The sequence below is a fragment of the Sinocyclocheilus anshuiensis genome, unplaced genomic scaffold (assembly GCF_001515605.1).
Source record: "Sinocyclocheilus anshuiensis isolate Anshui unplaced genomic scaffold, SAMN03320099.WGS_v1.1 scaffold435, whole genome shotgun sequence".
NCBI lineage: Eukaryota > Metazoa > Chordata > Actinopteri > Cypriniformes > Cyprinidae > Sinocyclocheilus > Sinocyclocheilus anshuiensis.
In genome coordinates this window covers 355,683-371,728 of record NW_015552555.1, presented here as the reverse complement: position 1 = coordinate 371,728, position 16,046 = coordinate 355,683, and the positions used below count along the sequence as shown (strand labels likewise).

At 38.9% G+C, this 16,046-nt stretch overlaps 1 pseudogene; it reads left to right on the top strand.

Moving 5' to 3' along the window:
- The window catches only part of LOC107664536 (centrosomal protein of 112 kDa-like), a 155,870-nt pseudogene that overhangs the window by 115,157 nt on the left and 24,667 nt on the right, over positions 1–16,046 (top strand).

Genomic DNA, 16,046 nt, shown 5'->3' with positions numbered 1-16,046 from the left:
CCTATGAAAAGCATGCTGGGAACTAGAAATCCACTACCCAGTTTTCAGAGTTAACAAGACAATTTTATTGAGTTACTACAACTTAATTTTTTTTAGAAATTCAATTAACGCAGAAATTTGTTTAAATTACACACAGTATTAAGTTAATGTGATTATCAACTTTATTGCGTAAAATGAACTCAACAAAATAATGTTTGCAGCTTAAAAGGTTTAATTAAATTAGAATTTTTAACTTGCAACCATGCATTTATTTAAGTTCTGGTAACAGGTCCCCTGAATCATTTTTAGAGTGAAATTCCCAACTTGTAAAAACAAACTTCCCAGGAGGACTTGAATGAACTTTTTTTCTACCTAATTTGAGAAGATTGTACCAAATGAATCTGAACCAAACGTACTGTATGAAATACAAAATACTACATGAATATTATTTTGTACTTCGATACAGTCTGTGACCCTATTGCTGCCCAATTTTGAGACTTGGCACACTGCTTGAGAACTGCTGTCCTGCTATATCCTGAGGTTTAGTCTCAAGGTCATGAACTCAATAATGACAAATTAGCACTTGTGAGGTTTAAACCTACAACCTTGCAGTCACCAGCCCAGATTTTTAACCACTAGACTACACCACCCCATCCTATCCCTGCCCATCCTGCATCATGTCCCAGTCCAGAAGAGCTGCTGTGGTATAATGTAGTGGTTAAAGCTCTGGGGCCGGATTCATGAAACATTCTTAAGAAGAAATTTCTTCTTAACTGCCATTTTCTTATTATTTTCTAACCTAAGAAAAAAAGTTAAGAATATTTTGTATTCTCAAAAATTCTTCTTAAGAATATTCTTATCTTTTTCCTTAAGATTGATCTTAAGACAAAACTTTAGAAGAATTCAAATTCTTGAAAAGAATCTTCGGTCACACTTCGGTCCAATTCTCACTATTAACAAACCACTACAACTTTTGCCTCAATAAACTCCTAATTTACTGCTTATTAATAGTTAGTAAGGTAGTTGTTAAGTTTGGGTATTGGGTAGGATTTGGGATGTAGAATATGGTCATGTACAATAAATGCTTTATAAGTACTAATAAACAGCCAATATGTTAAAAATAGCGATGCTAATAAACAATTAGTTAATAGTGAGAATTGGTCCCTATTAGGGGTGACCCCGAATAGTCGAAGATTCGATGCTTCGATAGGAGGAGCCTGATTCGACTACCAATCTCACAGTCGAATATTCGCGGGGTGTTATGATCATGCCATTTTGGCTATATGGGGGTGCTCAAATGTCTGATTTCACATAGAACTACTGGATTTTTTTCGATCAGGTAGGGTACAAGTGATTTCAAAACATTTCAGCCGGTTTATATATATCGTGTATATATTATTTATCTCGTATAAGATGCATTTGGTTGAGTTACGCTGCAGTAAAGCGCATCATTGTAGTACTACAGTGATTATCTCTTCAGCGTGCAGCGCGAGCAGGACAAACAACAATGCAGAATATTAATAACTATGACTGGGACTGTCATATACATAACAATTATAATGAGAACACTATTATAATAAAACGCTGTGAATTTTTAGAGTTTAGTTGCCGTGTTTCTGCACGTTGTTGCGTGAAGAACGCATCCACAAAAGGATTTCATTCAGAGCCACACAGACACGTTGGTGCATTCGGGGCATTCTGTGCAGATAGCCTATAAGTTAAAAAAATAAAACATTATTTACCCCATTTGTATCTGCGAGGCGTCCGTTACACATTTTCCCTGTGTGTTAACGTAATTATGACTGTCGAATGTCTGACTTGACTCTTGGTAATGTATTTTGCCCCGGCCCCAAATCATATAATTCGACTATAAGTCGAATATCGGCAAGATTCGAAAATTCCGATTCGACTATGAAAATCCTTAGTCGGGGACACCCCTAGTCCCTATATTAAAGTGTTACCAAATCTTATTAGTAAGGATAACCTCAGACTTGTCTTAAATCCCTAATGGTAAAAATGATTTAATGAATTTATTGGGTTATTTCAAAGTAATTGTTATATTTAATCATTACAACAACACTAGCTACATAGGATATAATACATAGTAAGACTATTAATATCGATGTGCACGAGTTTTCTGAAGTGACACACCAATGACTGATAATGTAAAAAATGATCGTTCATGATTATGTGTGACGCAGCTGAATTTGAAATTCATTCACAACTCTACAAAAACAAGTCAAACAGGGAGATTGTTTTTAAATACGACATAATCTTTAGTAGTATTCAGCGCATATGAACGCGGCCATACACAAGATGGTCACGACGAAAAAAGTGTACACACTTATTATGATTATTACAGTAATCTGCAAGCAACGCAAAAAGACAATCCTTGAAATGTTTTTTCATTTAGTTTATCAGTGAGTCTTCAGCAAGAAACGTTGTTTGTTCAGTCAGATAAACACTTTTATTTTATTAAGGGGAAAAAAAATAATATATTTGAGAACTTCTTAAGAATTTTTCAATAATTGCACTTAGGAACATTCCTACAACCTTCTTGGAATTTATTTCAAGAAATGTCTTATTTCCTAATAAGATTTTTGTGAATCCGGCCTCTGGACTGGTTACCGAAAGGTTGCAAGAGCCACTGAACCCTAGGAACCTCTAGGGGGCAAGCAGTTTTAAGCTTCTGTGAGAAGCAATGAGTTTTGTTCCTGTGGATGATGAGACAGGTGAAAAATAGCACACACTTTGTAGGAGGAATCGAGCCACTTAGATTGGAGCAGCTGCCCAGATCACACTAGCAGCTACATATAAATGCACTGGAAACCACCAAAGACATTATAGCATTCCCAGAGGAATGCACTGCTAAACTGCTCAGAACATCCTAGCAACTGTCTTGCTACACGCTGGCAACTATTCAGATCTTGGACCATGGTGTTGAGCTTTGCACAGACAACCACCACTTTTTCTTCAGAATATGTAGAAATCTAGCAATCAGACTGCAGCAGATGTTGAAGCACATGTTGAAATGATACTTTGAATTGCTCAGGTGCGGCCCTCCACTGCTAGTCCTGCCTATAATTGATTCTTTCATGTGTGCTCATGTGTTCATTTGAGGTTGGGGGTTGATGTGTGTATTCTCAAGGCTATCTCAAACACACACACACACACACACACACACTTTAAGATGTGTGTGTGAGGCAGCAGCAACATGTTAAAACAGGTCTGATGAGAGAACGCTTCCTGACATGGTTTTTTGAATCCCACTGAAAGTGTGTGTGTGTGTGTGTGTGCGTGTGTGCGTGTGTGCGTGTGTGCGTGTGTGTGTGTGTGTGTGTGTAGTTTGGGCAAAAACGATTGAAACATTCTATATAAATTTTTTGTGTTCTGCAAAAGAAAGAAACTCTTACAGGTTTGGAGTGAAGTGGGTAAATAATGAGAGTAAATGATGAAAGTAATTGATATCAGAATTTTCATTTTTGGATGAACTAACCCTTGGACTATAATGTCACTTACCCATCTTGTTTTTTTTTTGTTTTTGTTTTTGTTTTTTTTTGTCTGCTCAAGTTCAAGCCCATGGCGTCTTGAATAAATGTGTCCTGTTATTCCCTCATTCTTTCTCTGACCCTGCCATGATCTCTAACCTCTCGTTCAGTGATCTGCCATCATATGGTTGAGGTTTGACACACACTCTTACAGCGACAGGAATGATGAGTTAGCAGATCTGGTGAGATTTGAGTCAGATAATCTTTATGAGCTTTGCCTTGGTGAGTGTGTGTGTGTGTGTGTGTGGAGGGGGTTTGGGAAGAGGGTTGCTGATAAATGAGTGGATGAGGGATGGGGCAGATTCCCAGAACCCTTTGAACCCTGTATTACAGGAAGCAGCATGTGATAATGTCCCAGTGGCCTGTGTGAGAAAGTCAAGCCTTGAAAGTGTAGCTCTCACCCCCACACACATCACCACCTGTCTGGGCTTAACACATTAAGTGTCCATATTAAAAAAAATAAAAAATACATTATCTGAAGAAAATGTTATTTGAAATGATGATGTGATGTGTGCTATTTGTCTGTGCAATTGCAGTTGCAAATGTGTTCAGAGCACCATTGTTGTTGTTGTTGTTGTTTTGTTTTAAATCAAGGTCTTTTTAATGAAGAAACAATAAAGGTGTATGTAGCAGATGTAATTAAAAGAATTAGTAGTTAAAAGTAATTAAAAAAGAAAAAGCCAACAAACAAGCCCCCACTCTATCAGAACGTGTCCAAGATTCTTGAAGAAACCTACCTGCAAAGCTACCTGAAAAACTATGTGCAGTGTACCAAGGACAAAAAATGTTTTTGGGTGCTCAAAGGGTGGTCACACCAAATGTTGATTTGATTTAGTTAATAGAAGTTAACTGATAAATAAAATCTATTTATAACATTATTTTTGAAAGCATCCTCACTTTGCAGCATTTTTACACAAGTGCCTAAAACTGTTCACAGTACTGTAGCTTTGCAGGAAGGTTTCTGCAAGCATCTTGGAGACGTTGCCACAGTTCTTCTGGATTTAGTCTGCCTCAGTTTTTTCTTTTTCTTCATGTAATCCCAGACGTACTGGATGATGGTGAGATCAGATCTGTGTGTGCAGCACTGGCTGTTGTCAGACTCCTTGTGCATACAAAATCTCACTGGATTATTACAATTAATGGCAAAAGGTATGTTTTGAAATGTAAACCGTACCCACTGTATATATATATATATATACTGTATATATAGCTGCAAGCAGCAATTACTGGGGTCAAGTGTTTTAAAACCTTTGAGTAATTATAGACATTCTAAGATGATTTTACTCAAAATGGCTGAAAAATCATAAATAAAATCAGTAGTAATATTATTTAATGATTTTAATAATATAATTTTTTTTTACCAATAGGCGGCGCTGCTCCCAAATTGATGTGGTGTGGTTAACTAGGGTTGACAATGACACACACATAGTTTGGTACCAATATATCAAAGCATTGGAGAAATACAGCCTTAGATCAATTTAGGCATTTTTCATTTCTCCTGACCACTAGGTGACACTGTGCCGAAACTGTGCAGGCAACCTCAGGACATGGTTGTCATAGCAAACTCCATGTTTGGTCTGAATACTATAAAGTGTTGAGATATAGCCTCATGTCCACTTTGGCGAGCTCTGTCAAATTTATTTGTGCATTATTCGAGAACAGTTGGGTCTATTATTTTATGACCATCTACATTTACATTACATTTAGTCATTTAGCAGACGCTTTTATCCAAAGCGACTTACAAATGAGGACAATAGAAGCAATCAAAACTAACAAAAGAGCAACAATATGTAAGTGCAAATGACAAGTCTCGGTTAGCCTAACGCAGTAAAAGATGAAGAAGAAGATGAAGATGGTCTGTACCAATTTTGGTGAAAATTGGTCAAATCGTCTAGGACGAGTTTGAAAAAGTAGGTTTTTTACATAATGTTAAATATTTAACAAACAGTTTGATTGACAGCAGTGGATCTAGAGGCAAAGATGTTCAGAATGAGGAAATCTAACATACAGTATGATATGAATATTGTGTGTATGTGTGATATTCAAAGCATAAAACATGATAATGCCACCCGGTGGTCAATTTCTTTTAAATTTAAAATCGAGTTCCGTTCCAATCGGCCTCCGTTAACCTTGTCTAATGGGTCCTCAAACTTAATTGGCCAATGGCAGCCATGTTTTTCGTGATACACCAATGCCATAATGGATATGGGTCTCATCTTGACATTTTTTTCCTTTTATAGCACCACCAAGTGGTCAGACTCCCCAATTTTTTACTGTGACGTAGGATTGAGCTTATTCATGTGTTCCAAGTTTAGTGAAAATATCTAATTCCACTGAAGAGTTAAAGCCAATTTGGCAAAAAGCCTAAGACTAGTTTGCAAAAGTAGGTTTTGCGGAAAAATCTAAATGCTGGAATGAAAGAAATGAAATCAGAAATCGGCCATTTCGTTTTCCAAGGATTCCATTGATATAAGACACTTGAGTCTACGACAAGCGGTCTATGGGCCCATTTTAACGATCTAAGTGCATGGTATAAAGCGCACGGCGCAATTGCGCTTAGGGCATGTCCGAATCCACTTTTGCTAGTTTAAAGTCGGGAAAAATGGTCGGCATGCCCAGCGAATGGTCTAAAAGGGTTGTCCCTATTCTCTTAATGACTAATGGGTGTGTTTTGGGTGTAACATGCCATAAACTAATCAGAGTCTCATCTCCCATTCCCTTTAAAAGCCAGTTGCGCTCACGCCATGGTGGATTCGCTATTTACATGGCGGAATTTGCAAGCGGAAAAATGGAGTGCTTCTCTAGTGAGGGAACGGATCTGCTCGTGCGCGTAATTCTGATACATGCAAAGACTATCCATTATGACATAGGCAGTTTTATATTTATGCACACAATAATAATCTTTTACATTTGAATCCTTTCATTTTTCATTTTTAAAAATGTTTGTGTGCTGCTGTGTGTCCCTGTGTGTGTAATAAGCAAAGTGTACGCGCATTGTGCACCCGCCTATTGGCGCATATTACTAACGCGCTCTTTAAATAACAAAAAAAAAATATTGCGCCAGACTTTAGACCAGGTTTTTGTTGGTCAATGGCGCAGTCTATTTCAGTTGCCTCAAAATAGCAATGCTCCAGCAATGTGCCTGAACACACCTCATTTTCAAACCAGCACGCCCATGGGGCGCAAATGCATTTGCTATTTAAACAACATGGCGCAGGATGTGAAAATGACAACTGCGCCGGCTGAAACTAACAAAAAACACGTGTGTCGCGCCTGACTCCGCATTGCGTCGGGTGTATGAAAGGGCCCTATGAGTTATGAGCGATTTTGCATTTTTGATTGCTGTGACGCCCCATATTGCCCAAGTGGCCATTGCATACATTCAGACAAGTTGCCAAGTTGTAAAGAATCTCCAGAATGATCATTTCATGGAATATCAGAATTTCTCCAACTGTACATGATACCTAACAAATTTTAATCCAGCGTCCATATGGTGGGGAGGAGGAGTCTTTCCATTTGCACAAAAATAAAATCAAGAGCTAAAATCTATAACATCAGACTAACTAATCGAATTAATCCAAATATTGCAATAACATTCAGTTGACCAGGCATTTTTAGAATAAAGGCCCTTGCACACTGAGTCCGAAACTTTTATCCGAAATTTTTGCATGTTAAAAAATAAATACGATCTCACGTTGTGTCAATCATGTTTACACACTGCCTCCGAAACTTTCATCCGTCATAAAAAAAATTTGTATCGGGTTCGATTTTCTGCGTTTTTCGCATCCATAGCAAGCATTTTGAGAGGTGTTTTGACCATTCAGAGCCACCGTACAAGCGAACGCCAAAATCCAGAATGGCGTCTGACAAGTTGATCCACTTCTTCTCGCTGCACAAAGCACTGTATATGTCCTTGCACACTGAGTTCACGGAAATTGGTGGTCTTCTTTTTAATATGTGGCTCTAGTATCGCTAGCAAAGCATCAAACTGAGCCACTGACATCCTGAAGTAAACTTTGAATCGCCCGGGATAATCCCGCAGCTCCTTGATAAGGAGGTGTCACTCTCCTTGGATTGGATGATGGATCCAATATTTCCTCTTTCTTTTTCTCTTTTTAAGAAGAGAGAGGACAACAAAATCATCCTCACTGCTTGAAGACTCCATTTTGTATTGGTTTGCGAATTTTTTCGCAACGGATTAATTAATATGCATCGGACTCAGTGTGCAAGGTTTCTGTGAGTGACGAATTTTTAGGTTGACGAATACGAAAAAACACATACGAAAATTTCGGACTCAGTGTACAAGGTCCTTAAATCTCAAAGATAAAATAAACCCCAGTAATTTAATAGCAATAGGCATGACCAGAACATATGATATAAAGTGGCTGGTGATTGTTTGCATCAGTCACATGTAGGATCAACATCACTCCTAATCTTAGCCAGTTTAGCCTTAGACCAATGTATAATTTTGAACTGAATAACCGCATATGTAAAACTAATAGAGGATAAATATATCCTTTGCATTGGTTTGTACCATGCATCAGCATCCTTTTCTTTTTCCTTTTGTTTTTGCTTTAAAGAGTCTAAAGCTCTTATGTATATTAAGTAGTTTATAGATTGTAATTATAGTGTTTTACCTGACTTTTTTTTCCTGAGCATTTTGTGGCATATATTTGCCGAGGTGTTCAGAGTGGCTTTTAGCACGTTGGTAACACTTTAGTTTAGGGACCAATTCTCACTTTTAACTAGTTGCTTATTAGCATGCATATTACTAGCATATTAGCTGTTTATTAGTTCTTATAAAGCACATATTAATGTCTTGTTCTGCATGACCATATTTTAGATCCCTTAATCCTACATCATACCTAAACTGAACAACTACCTTACTAACTATTAATAAGCAGCAAATTAGGAGTTTATTGAGGCAAAAGCCGTAGTTAATAGTTTGTTAATTGTGAGAATTGTTCCCCAAACTAAAGTGTGACCAGCACGTTAAAAGAGCCCACCCCTAAGCCTCTATGATGTTCTGGTGTATCCCTCCTTTAGTATAAGTGTGTGGAATTTTGTTGTCCATTTTATAATTTGCAATGCTAAAATAAGATATTTTAGTAGTAGAAAACACCTCTCCTCAAAAGGCTGCACTACTTCATGTTGAATTGCTTAGGGTTGGGGATATTTTCACATCATTAACCTTAAATCGTTAACCACAACCTTAAAAACAGTTTTTGTTGTTCTTGTTACTAATAGTTTTTTTCTTTTGTTTTGTTGTTGTTGTTTTTCAGCAATAGTGAGTGCTAGAAAAATCTGTCTTTTCTCTTTCAGATATAGTAGTATGTAGTATCTGTTACACAAGTGCAGTTAAAAAAGTTTGCTTTCATATTTCCATTTCCCGTTCTCAAAAGACTTCCAAGGATCAGGTCTGTTTTAATTACACCGCACACTGCACTGGACCCTTTTTTTCTCCCATAGACTGCTCTGTGTGTTTGTAGTTTGCTGAAGGATTTGTGAAGGACGTGTTCGCATGCTCAGCTCTTGGTACGGGAGAGTTGTGGATGGTATTGAACTGTTATTGTTTGAAAGCAGCAGTCACTGTGTCAGAACCACAATACACCAAACCAGAAAGGAAATAAAGCAAGCCCTGTATAGCTCAAACACAGCTTTAACAAACCCAATATCTGCCTCATAAAGAGTCACTGGGGCGCTGCCGAAGGAGAATATGTCTCTTTTTTTGCATACCAAAGCAAATGGATAAACAAATCACATAAGGATTTGAAGGTGTTTTTTTTTTACTTAGACCAGTAAGCAACTGCATAGCAACAAATCAGCTACAGCTCACAGCACCCTAGCAGCCACACAGCAACAACAACAAAAATGCAACACCTTAGCAACCACATAGAGACACCCTGGCAACCGCCCACAATACATCTGGACAAACAACGCTCACATTTTTTTGTTGGTTATTATATTTGTTTTAAATTTTATTGTATTTTTTTTTATAGTCACACTTTATTTTAAAGGGGTCCTATTATGCTCTTTTACAAAGTCTTGATTTTGTTTTGGGGGTGTACTAGAACATGCTCTCATGCTTGGTGGTTCGAAAAACATAATTTTTCACATAATTTACATTATTAAAGTACCTTTCTCCCCAGCCTGGCACAAACGGCTTGATTAGTTCCGGGTTTGATGAAGGCCCGCCTTCCAAAAAACGAAATGTGTTGTGATTGGTTAGCTGTCCCAGTGCGTTGTGATTGGCGAACAGCTTAGACGGTGTTTCAGTACTGCCACGCCCCTTGCTCCGTCTTTCAAAAGCTTTTTGGCGAAACCGGCACTGTACTCCCTCATGTTGTGGAAGCTGACCGCAGCACACAATAGCAAATTAGGTTTAAAATGCTCAGGAACAGAGTTAAAAATAAATTGCAACCACTGTTTCCTGACATCATCCGCTTTCGGAAGCCCAAACAAAGATGTTTGTGCACGAGGGTAAGAAAAAAACAGCGTTCCTTAAGGCGGTCGCACACCGGATGAGAAGCGCAGTGCAGTGTCGCGTCGCGTCTTTAAAATTTGAACACATTATTTTCTATGAGTGTACGCTTCTCGTCCGGTGTGCGACCGCCTTTAGAAATGCCGAAAACTTGACGCTATAGCAGACCTCGCCCCTCCCCACCCCCCAACCATTCCAATTTCTGGCGGGAATTATTTGAATGATATTCTAATGGGCAGCTTTGTGATATCACTAAACCCCAGAAACCAACTCTGTAGTCCAAACGAGCCATTCGTTGTAGTTCTTGAAAAGGGATTTTTTTAAAAACGAAATATCTCCCTTTGGAGTGGACTTTGAGATTTGTAACTTTGTAGATCTTTTTTATGCCCAAACATACACACTACACACTGACTAAAATTAAAAAAGTGAAAAAGCATAATAGCACCCCTTTAAGGTCCAATTCTCACTATTAACTAACTATTAACTGTGAGTTTTGATATTTTGATATTAACTATGATAATTTGCTGCTAATTAATAGTTAGTAGGGTAGTTGTTAGTTTAGGTATGGGGTCAAATTAAAGGATCTAAAATATGGTAATGCAGAATAAGGCATTAATATGTGCTTTATAAGTACTGATAAACAGCCAATATGCTAGTAATATGCATACTAATAAGGAACCTGTTAATTATGTGAATTGGTCCTTAAAATAAAGTGTTACCGTACAGTTTAAGAAACAATTATGAAAACATGCATTTTTTTTCTTGGGGTAGCATGCACGGATGAATCGTTTGCACTTTTGTTAAGAAATTATATAGTTATTTTTATTTAATGTTGACTTAAATGATTAAAGGTATCTGCAGCATAATAGCACCCCTTTAAGGTCCAATTCTCACTATTAACTAACTATTAACTGTGAGTTTTGATATTTTGATATTAACTATGATAATTTGCTGCTAATTAATAGTTAGTAGGGTAGTTGTTAGTTTAGGTATGGGGTCAAATTAAAGGATCTAAAATATGGTAATGCAGAATAAGGCATTAATATGTGCTTTATAAGTACTGATAAACAGCCAATATGCTAGTAATATGCATACTAATAAGGAACCTGTTAATTATGTGAATTGGTCCTTAAAATAAAGTGTTACCGTACAGTTTAAGAAACAATTATGAAAACATGCATTTTTTTTCTTAGGGTAGCATGCACGGATGAATCGTTTGCACTTTTGTTAAGAAATTATATAGTTATTTTTATTTCATGTTGACTTAAATGATTAAAGGTATCTGCTCTTAATAAATAAGTTGTTGTTGAAAGCAAAACTCTTCCTCACATCCATCATTTAATAGTCAGGCTAAAGTCATTATTTCCACCACATCCACATTCTCTGCTGTCATCATACACCTCATATGTGTGCAGCTGGACGACAGAGTGAAGGGATGAACGTCTGTAATTTAGCCGCGCGAGCTCGCTCTCACATGGCCACATTGATGTGTGCACAGCCCTCTGGGCCCGAATTGCACTTCTATAGTTTCAAAGTGCTCTGGCTTGTCGTCATTAACAGATCTCTTTAATCTGACGCTTGAAAAACTTCTTAAAGCAGCACACTACAAATAGAAATTCCACATGAAGAGCCAGCTAGTGCTAACAAAACATGGGCTGCAGTTTAAAGAGGCCCATTCTTTTCTCTTTTTTTTTTTTTCTTTTCTATGGCCTTTACCCGAGGGAGACATACTTGCCTTATCATTTGAGGTGGACCACCCAAGAAAAATGACTCAGGTCTCACCTTTGAGTGTGAGTGAGCTTTTCAGCTCAGAACTTGCACATCCACATCTATGCAGGTCCGTACGTGTGTGAACGTAGCGTATTAGATGTGTGCGAGTGTGTGTTTTAGTAATCTATGGGGATAAACAGCTGTTGAAGAAAACCACGAGGGCCGAGACAAGAAAGTGAGAGAGGAAAGGCCATTGCCATGCCTCTCTTTCCATTCAGTCCCCCTTCCCTTGCCCCCAGGAAATCAAATGTTCCACGTTTGCCGCTTGTTTAGATTGATCCCGCTCTGGCTGGCTGATAAAGAACGTATCGCCTTGGCCATCTGGACCGTTTGGAGAGATTCACCATAGAAAATCACACGTTCACAGAGGAACAATAGCTGTGAGGTTGCTATGCTTCCCCCGGCCCTTCGGAAGGTTTAGAGGGAAAACACAAGGCGGTATCAAGGTGTATCCTCGATCAAGTGCAGCCGGGGTGTCCAGGAGACCTAGGGCTCGCTGTTAAGTGGCTCTCTCTGTCCCATGAGATCAAATTAAATGGACCCTGTAGAGCGTTAGTACACAAAATCCACTTTAGTAGCTTGACTTTACTGGCCTCCCTCACTTTCGTGCTCGGCTTAGCCAGTGACCTTTATCCCGTCTGGAAGGACCTGATGTGCTCTTCAGGAGAACATCGGGACAAAGGGATCACCCACAATGACTGATTCAGGCTGTTTATTAATGAGAGCCGCAGATGACAGGGTCCTTTAATGACAAAGACGGAGATATTTTCAATCCCTCACCCCACCCCGGCACTCAACTGTTTCGTAAATCTGCTAGGAACCACATGAAAGACTCGACTCATAACTGTCAGCACTCTTCCAGGAAACATCACCACACAAAGGCTGTTACATTTCTGGGGTCTGCTGGCGTTCGGGTTACTGACTTTGTTGTGTTTCATTAGGTGTGGACTAGTATACAGTGAAGGTCATGGCTTCGTTGTACATTATGAAAGCTTCCTAAATTTCCCTCTAGGCCTGTCCAAGGCCTGAAATAAACTTTCTGCCACACCTGCCGATAGGTCTTAGGTAGACACTGTATTTATGATGAAAATGAGGCCGCAAGGGATGGAAGTACATTTCATTTCATGTACAAAACTATTTTAAGGTTCAACTACCCCCCCCCACACACACACACTGGAAATGTTTTTGAAAAACATATGTTTGTTTGTTTTGTTGGTTGAATAATCGACACTGAAGTGCGCAACGATTTGTTTGCTCTGATTGCATTGGTGCAGGCTGTAGATATGTTCTTACTGTACAATGGGTTTTAAATAATGTTATTCTTTTTTTTTTTTTTGCTTGCCAAGGGTCAATTCAACAGTCATTCAGTCAATTTCCATTGCATTACACCATCACTGACCTTTCACCCTTCACAACCAGAAAGTCAGGCCTTGTAGTCAGCAAAAAAATTTTTTTTTTTTGTTTGTTTTTTTCATTTGATTGAAGTCAGTTCAGTGGGAATTAAATATGACTTTTCCATTCATCCACTGCCTTTTTATGAATTAGAATGGTAGCTACTCATTCATTTGTGGGTATGTCTGTACGAAATTGAAGCTGAGAGAGAATGGAAAATGAAAATGCAGATTAATTCAATGATAAGCAAAATCATTCAATCCATATGCCTGTTCATGATTACATCCATTATGGTCACAAAAAGATTTAATTATGGTTTATTGTAGCTTCTTATATGCTTTAGTGAAGATTTTTTTTTTTTTTAGTTTTTAAAGGTTCTGTTGCACCATAAAAAATAGTCATATTGTTAAAGAGCCACTTTTGTTACATATTTTTTAAACCCCTCCAGACTGTTACTACAGATTTGACCCATATGGGTTTTAACACACAACTTTTCAGTGTGAAGCTTCATGACCTCCTTCACAGATGTGATTTGAACATGACTATGCAAAATGCTTTTACTGTCACCATGTCTCACACACACTCAGTCACAAACAGTAAAATGTGATTTATTTGACTCAAAGACTTAAATCCACTTATAATGTTACTCAAGGTTTCTTGCACTGAAAGCATTTTCCACCCTGCCTTTTACAATTAAACAGGCTGCTTTTGCGCTGACCCCCTTCATCAGGCCAGGTCAGGTTTCTGAATCCTAAATACGTTTTGATATGCATATGTGGGTGGTCATATGTTAATGAGCTGTTAACAAGCTTTTTTGTCTACAGTAGATTAGTGTTGTAATATAAATTGTCTAAATGTTATAGAATGGAGTATGAAAAATAAGCTTTCTGTGTGAAACAGGATGTGCCCTTTTTAAGGATGAGAATAATGCTTAGCTTTCATCCAATCAGAACAGTTTTGCGATTTCTTAAATGAATCTAGCAGGCTTCTGAGGTGAACAACTGCTACTTGGCCCTTTAAAAGAATGAATAGTTGATTTCATTCTAAATGGTTTTGAAATGAAATGATAGGCTGTCAGCTGATCAAACTCTTTATGTGATGTATTTGATACCCTTCGTTATGGATCTGATTGATGCTCAGCTTTATTGACAGTGATGCTTCTTTCCTTTATCTGGAATCTACCGGTACTTTATCTAAAACTCGATTTGCAATTTTCCCTTTCAGGTTCTTCAGGAACGTGTGGAGAGTCTACAGAGACAGCTGCATGCCGTTGAGAAGAAGTTGATGAGCTGCGAGTTGGAATACCAGGAGCAGGTAAAGTTACAAATGGCTTGGACCCCAGAGTGCGTGCCACGTCCCCTGGAGGGCCAGGAAGAAGCCATGTCTCCACACTGAGTCACTGATATGCCCTGCACACATTTTACACATTCCATGAGATCCGGCTTCAAGAGCCAGAGCCCTGGGCCAGGAATGCTGTGCCCATTTTAGAGGGATTTCTCAATAATAACAGGCCACCTTGACCTTGAGTTAAAGAAAAAAGAGAGAGAGAGAGCTAATTAGCTGATTAATAGCTCCAGGAGGGTCTCTGGATGTGTGTAGAAACGCCCTTTTGTCCTGGAAACCTCTGCTGACCTTTACTGGGCTCCTCAGACAGTTGTTGGGATGTGCCCTGGGCTTAAGTATCTGTTCAGGCTACAGGAGGGCTCTCTAGAGGAACAGCTGCACTGAGTTGGCACCATATTCTGTGTTAGAGTCCCAAAGATGCCTTTTATATGACTGAGAGCCAATCGATTAGTGGTCAGACTGTGTTATGATGAACATAGGCCAGACACCTGACAATTAGGGACAACTAGGTGGTGTCTAGATTGATGACTGTCTTGCTGTTTGTTGAAGATATCTAGAAGGTTAAATAAAAGCTTAAACCAAAAAAAGAGAACAGAAATAAATGTCACACATAAAGAAAAATGGGTAACACTTTATTTAAGAACCAGTTGTCACTATGAACCAGTTGCTTATTAGTATGCATATTACTAATATATTGGCTGTTTATTAGTACTTATAAAGCACATATTAATGTCTTATTCTGCATGACAATATTTCAGATCCATTAATCCTACCACATAACTTAACCACCTTACTAGCTATTAATAAGCAGAAAAAATAGGAGTTTATTGAGGTAAAAGTTAATAGTTAGTTAATAATGAGAATTGCCCCCCAAACTAAAATGCATCCCCAAAATGACTTGCGCTCACGAACAGTCCAAAATGGCACTATAATTGTTACGGGTTGGTGAGGGACACACACACGAGGACGAAGGAAATAAACAAAAGTTATTTTAATAAACAAATCCAGGAGACAGGCAAGTACACCAACATTACACAAACGAGAATGGCCTCTGACTAAGGGAAAACAGAGTATTTGTAGGGGAGCAAATGAAAGAACTAATGAGTTAATTAATGCAACACAGGTGAACGAAATGACAATTAGGAGCTAACATAAAACTAGGTCACAGGGGAACAGATAAACTGAAAACACAATGAAAACAGAACAAAACTAAACATAGCCCTAACATTACTCCCCTCTCCCGGAAGGCGCGTCCCGCGCCGTAACAGTACCACCGGGGAGGGGGGGCGGGCGCCCTGGTGGCTGGTGCAGGACTGGAACAGGATGGAGACAAGGAGAGCCTCCAGGGCGGATCAGGGAGCTCCGGGAGCCATGGCGGAGCAGGCAGTTCGGGTCGCCATGGCAGAGTAGGCAGTTCGGGTCGCCATGGCGGATCATGGACCTCGGAAGGCCACGGCGGATCAGGGGACTCGGGAGGCCATGGTGGATCCTCCGTGGCCTTGGCTGGCTCGGCCACGGGTATATGGTCCCCC